Source organism: Bos mutus, chromosome 18, assembly GCF_027580195.1.
Source record: "Bos mutus isolate GX-2022 chromosome 18, NWIPB_WYAK_1.1, whole genome shotgun sequence".
Classification (NCBI taxonomy): Eukaryota; Metazoa; Chordata; class Mammalia; order Artiodactyla; family Bovidae; genus Bos; species Bos mutus.
This window is the reverse complement of record NC_091634.1, coordinates 47,840,303-47,846,824: the sequence shown is the minus strand read 5'-3', so window position 1 is coordinate 47,846,824 and position 6,522 is coordinate 47,840,303.

Below are 6,522 nucleotides of genomic sequence, written 5' to 3'. Positions count from 1 at the left end.
TTTGGCTGCCCTGTCACCCCCTCTGTCTAGAGCCCTGATGCCTTCTCTGCCCAAGAGAGAACCTAGTCCTGGGAGAGCACCGGGCAGGGCAGGGCATTGCCACAGCTGCTTCTGTGGCCCCACCAGGGCCCCTGCCCAGCCTGCAGGCTTCACCTGGAACCTGAGAGGGCAGGAGGCTGACTAAGAGCAGGCAAGGGGTCCAGCCTAATAGTGCCAGGGCCAGCCATGCCACGTTCACCACGTGACCCCTAAGCGGTAGCTGCCACACAGCACCTTCAGGCTCCTGGGAGCAAAGTGCAGCTCTGCTGGTGGGCCAGCCCTCCTCCTCCCACTCCCTTCTGACTGTGTGATGTGATGCTGGAGGTGCAGCAGCTCCCCAGCACAAGGAGGCACAACTTGTGCTAAGGAAGACATGAGACCACGAGGAGGAGACGAGCAACTCCCTTTCTGGTGTTTCTTCTGGGCCTCCTGGCAGGTGTGTGGGGCCTTTTGTGTCTGGATTGTGTTTTCTTGAGTGACCTTAAACCACTCCTTTTGATTGTTTCAAGCATGTAGCCCGAAGCATTCTGCCTGAGGAAGTTGAGATCATGCAGGTAAAACGTGCAACAGCACACAGGGTGCTCAGTGCTGTGGAACTGACAGTCCTTCCCGGGCAGCCACGACCCTGAGCAGTGACAAGAGACTCTCCCCATTGTGGTCCCAGGAAGAAGGAAGCTGGTCTGCCTGCTGTCCAGGTCCGAGCCGGTGCTGGGAGGTCCCTGTCCTACCCTGACCACTGGAGTGGCCCAGGTGGGTGCAGCCTCTCAGGCTCCTCTGAGCCCCTGCTTCACACCTGCCTAGAGAGTCCTTCCAGGCTGCCGTGACAGGAATTTGTGGTGGGAACTCAACAGAAAGGGTGTGAAGGCAGCTGGGACCTTCCTTCACCAAGGACATAACATTGCCAGGTACACTGAGGTGATGCAGGTGTCAGGGAGGCCACTTCAGATGGCAGTACGTGCTGAGAAGGATACAGGGCACGGGGTACCAGAGGCTGATGGGCGGTGAGTTCAGAGAGTCGCCTTCTTGGAGGATGGGAGATGCTCAGATAGAACCACAGCTGTGGGCTGGAGTTTCAGGAGGGCCGGCCGATGGGCTGAGGAGGGTGAGGCTGGGGCCAGTGGCCGCAGGAAGGGTGCGTTTGGCCCCTGGTAGAATTTCTGCTCCCCAAGGACTGGGGTTATTGTCTGTCTCCTGACAGCTGTTCCTGTGCCTGGAACGTGACCTGGTGAGAGGCAGGTGCTAAACAAATATCCTTTGAATGAATGGACAGTCTGAGTATGCAGATGCACAGGACAGACAGTGTCAGGCTGCAGAGTGGGGGTTAAGTAGATTAGGAGGCAGAGAAAGGCATACAGGGTTTCTAAGCCCAACCTCCCAGCCCCCATTGGGCTCAGCTCCACCCAAGCCTGTCTGTTCTCCCAGACACTTTTTTACGGTAAACTCCCTCTGACCTTTGCTCACCTGGGTGTCCTGCTCTGCATGTCTTAAAAAGTGGCTCTGAGTCTGTTCCCACCACCTGCGCCTGGAGCTTCTTTATTCTTAAGCCAGGGAAGCCCCTTCCCTGCCTGGGGACGGCTGGACCTTGTCCGTGCCATGGACTCTGCTCTCTGCACTCGTCTGCCCGTTCAGGTCACTGCCTCATCCAGGACTGGGAGCATTGATGGGTCAGGGTGTCCCCGCTGTTTCTAGCAGTCCGCCAGGCTGAGTCCCGCTGGGCTGCATCGTGACACCGCTGCTTACCAGTGACACAAGGGCCACCCTAGAGCACAGGTCATGGAATGTGCACTGGCCTCAGCTGGACTTTGCAGTCGGGCCAAAAGCCAGAGGGTCGATGCTGTTGGTGCCTGTGTATTTCTTGTTTGGAGATATGTCTGTTTAGTTCTTCTGCCCTTTATTCGATTGGGTTGTTTGTTTGTTTTTTTTTGTTGAGTTGTATGAGCTGTTTGTATGTTTTGGAAATTAAGTCCTTGTTGGTCACATTATTTGGAAATATTTTGTCCCATTCTGTAGGTTGCCTTTTTCATCTTATTTATGGTTTCCTCTGCTGTGCCAAAGCTTGTAAGTTTGATTAGGCCCCCTTTGTTTATTTTTGTTTTTATTTCTGTTGCCTTGGGAGACTGACCAAAGAAACCATTGGTATGATTTATGTCAGAGAATGTTTTGCCTGTGTTGTCTTCTAGGGGTTTTTACAGTGTCATGTCTTTCGTTTATGTCTTCATTGCTGTTGCCTGTTCTCATTGGCTGCAGTGTCTGTCCCTCACCAGCTGGGACAAGTGTCGATTCGGTGGCTTCACTGGGTGGCCCCCTGCTGACCCTTGACTTGTGGGTGCATCTGGCAGTGGGCATGCTGGTGGTCTCCACGTGCTAGCTGATGTGACATGGCACCGAGGGGTCTTGGCTGAGGGTGTTGGCGACGGCCGAGTTGTCTGTGCTGTCGGCTTCATTATCACCACCCATGTCCAACGCTGAGACTCACATCACAGAGGTTCCTGCGGGGACAAAGGGGAGGGGAGTTGGTAGTCTCAGCCAGTGTGACAAGGCAAACTAGCATAAAATCTAAAATCAAATGTATCCCTATTTAGTCTACTCATGATGGAGATGATAAATTGATATCAACTGATACAAGTTCCAGTTCAAATACTTCATCACAGTATTTTAATAGTTTCCACATGGTTTGCTTACTCTTCCAAAAATCTTTAGGGCATCCTTTCAATGTGACTGTCACTATTGGGGAATAGGTTCCCCTTGATGTGATTAACTTCAGGGACTGGGAAGCTGTTAAGTGCTGAAGGGGAGGGTGATGCTCCACACTCCCACCGTTCCATCACGCACTGCTCCCTTCTCCCCGCCCTTGTTAGGGGCGTCTTATCTGGCCACTGGCCACGGGGCTGGAGCTGGGCTGAGCACACGAACCAGAGGGGGAGAAGTGGTTGGTTGGGGGCTGGCCCAACGGGTTAGGGGCATGTGTCCTGGTTGTTAGAACTGAGCCTCTTCTGTTTGGTCCACTGATGGCCTGAGACGGCCTTGGCCTCACATGGGTGATCAGAACACAGCTCGTCTTGCCCGCTGAGCAGCACAAGGTCTCATGTGAGTGATCAGAACACAGCTTGTCTGCCCGCAGAGCAGCGTGGGGGCAGAGGAGGCAGCTGGTCCACTGATGGGGCCTGAGATGGCCTTGGCCTCGTGTGTGATCAGAACACAGCTTGTCTGCCCATTGAGCAGCGCAAGGCCTCACGTGCGTGATCAGAACACAGCTTGTCTGCCCACTGAGCAGCATGGGGGCAGAAGAGGCAGCATTGGTGGCTGCTGGTTGCAGGTTGGAGGGGAAGGAGAACACCCTCTCCCAGCTTCCTTTCCTGGGAAACGCCTGGTACTTTTCAGTCCTAGGTGTCGGTCAGAGACTCTGGGTTTGTGGACATGGCACCAACAGAAGCTTCCTAAGACACCGCGGCTGGAGGTGGGGCATGAGTTTGAGAGCGGGATGGCACCCCCTGAGGGAGAGGTTGGCCCTGGAATGGCCAGTCAGATTCCTGTTTTCAGGGGCAGGGTTGGGAGCATGAAAGGACAACCAGCAGCTGAGCAGGGATGGGGGCAGCTGTGGGGAGGAGGGCCTGTGAGCAGGAGGGACACAGCAGGGGCGGGGCTGCCAGTGGATGACCCTGGGCTGTGGGTGACCCCAGATAGTGGACAGTGGCAGCCCCACAATCCCAGAAGGGCCCCCTTGCTGTGAAATGCTGCCTCCCCACCTCCGCCCCAGTCCCAGCACTCTGGACCAGGGTCTCTACTGCTTGAAGCCACAAAAGCCTTTGCAGTCCCGGAGCTGCCCTTGCTCGTCCCAAGAGGAACCTTCAGTGCAGTAAGATTTTCTTTGATCTTCATACTTTAGTTTCCCAGAGTCTTCATATTTTCCCTGGTGGTGTTTCCATGTGTCACTAAGACCCTCCATTGTCTAATGGTGGGCTTCCTGTCACAGATCTCTCAGAGGCCATCTGCTGGGTGAATGCAGGTTCGCCAGACCTCTCAGAGGCCGTCCACTGGACGAATGCAGGCTCTTGGTCATTCTGGTCTGTCACAGACCTCTCAGAGGTAGTCAAATGAATGTTCATCGCTCTGGCCTGTCCAAGACCTCTCAGAAGTCATCTGCTGGGTGCATGTGGGCTTGTGGTCACTCTGGCCTGTCATAGACGTCTCAACTTCTCAGAGGCCACCTGTTGGGTGCATGTGGGCTTGCCAGACCTCTCAGAGGCCGTTTGCTGGGTGAATGCACATTCATGGTCACTCTCGTCTGTCACAGACCTCTCAGAGGCCGTTTGCTGGGTGAATGCATACTCATGGTCACTGTGGTCTGTCACAGATCTCTCAGAGGGTGTCTGATAGGTGAATGTGGGCTTGTGGTCACTCTGGTCTGTCGTGGACCTCTCAGAGGCCATCTGTTGTGTGAATGCAGGCTCGTGGTTGCTCTGGCCACACAGTCTCCATAGGGCTGTCAAGAGGCACTGTGTGGCTGCCCCAACTGGGAGCCCCTTATCCCACTCTTGCTGCCCACAAGCTAGGTCTGGAGAAGGCCAGTCCCAGTGAGAAGCCGCTTTCTGACTTCATCTCACATCCCAGGAACTAGTCTTCCAGCCTAAGCAGGTCACTCAGGATTTCCTGTATTAGTGCTCATGGCTCACATCCCCTAGAGAGAGTGTTTGAGCTGGGGACACATGTCCCCTGCCACTGGACATGACACAAGACCGTGTTCCCAGGGATGGACCAGAAAGGGCGATGGGAGACCCTCTGCCCTACTTGCACTGTGCCCCCAGCCCCTGCCTTATCCCCACTCAGATATGGAATGTGGAAGAGAAGGAGGGGAACCTGGGTCCCCAGTGAGGCCCGCTCAGCAAAGCTGGGCCTTGGTCGGGCTTGGAGTGTGTGACCAAGAGTTTGCTCGACAGGGCGCCTCGTTTAGAAGGCCTCCTGCAGTGTAGGTTTTAGGGCTACATAGCAACTAAGCACAGAGCATGGTGGCTGAGCTGGTGGCTGAGCTGGTAGCTCTGGATCCTGCAGACTGAATGCTGAACCCTGAATGTTGGAAGATTGTCTGGAGTCACAGGACATGCTTGCTCTCTCTGCTGAGGTGATCTCAATGGGGACCCAGGTTCCCCCTCCTACCTGCTAGCAGCCATCAGACTGCAGCCACTCCTCACTGTGAACCCTGAGGAATCTCGGGAAGGAGAAGAATACCTGCCCTCTAGCAGCCATCAGACTGCAGCCATTCCCCACCGTGAGCAGTGAGGAAACTCGGGAAGGAGAAGAATACCTGCTCTCTAGCAGCTATCAGACTACAGCCAGTCTCCACTGCGAGCCCTGAAGAAACTCAGGAAGGAGAAGACAAGATATTGGCCCCAGATGGTGAAGTGTGTATCAAAAGGAATAATTTCAATGAGACGACTCTTGCATCTTCCCATACATAGAAAAGTGCTAAATTCCTTACCTTTAGATGCTGCCTCCAGTTTTGAAGTCCTAAAAGATTCTCACTGAATAAAACTTAACTCTCACACCTATGTTATAAATATTTTTATGTCTACACATGTGAAGTAGACACTTTCCAAAGAACAACAGAAGACAAATCTCGACATTCAGAACACTGGCACCAATGGTGGACACGCCCCCAGAGACGTAACTGATGGAGTAATTAGAACAGTCATCACCCATTTTTCCATAAGATTGTGGAATGGACACTGACAGTGGGGAATTGTTACAGGGAAGAACAAAATCTGACTCCATGTTTTAAAATTAAAAAAAAAATTAAATCCTTTACTTTAAGCTTTGCTTCCTGTTGGCTTGTTTACTGTAAGGATACTGTCCATACGTAATGGCCCACCTCAGGAAACCCTGCCCTCTGCTTTTGTTCAGGACCTGTCCACCTGTGAATGGGTACAGGAAGGAAGAAAGTAACACATCTCCTCCCTAGCCTGGCCATTCCAGGAGATATTTGCCAGATTAATGGCCTTTTTACTTTATTTCCTTACCTCCCCAGCTCTGTGTCCTATAAAAGACACTGGCATCCAGACCCCAACAAGGTGGCTTCTTTAAGACATTAGTCCGCTATCTTCTTGGTCTGCTGGCTTTCTAAGTAAAGTCATATTCCATGCCTCAGCACCTCACCTCTGATTTATTGACCTGTTGTGCGGCAAGCAAAGCGAGCTTGGACTTGGTAATAATCCCACATGCCTTGCAGTCAAAAAATCAAAACATAAAGTGGAAGCAATATGTAACAAATTCAACAAGGACTTCAAAAATGGACCATATCAAAAAAGACCTGAAGCCAAACCCCAAAAAGAACTCAGTGGTTGTCTGATATTTTTAGAAAAGGGGTTAGTACCCTCATGCCAGTACCCCCTGAAGCCACACTGGACAGTTAGGCCCTGTCCGACATTCAGGACACCTTCTCCAGACCCCAGGTAGTGCTGCCCCCAGTGCTCACCTGGATCTCAGGAG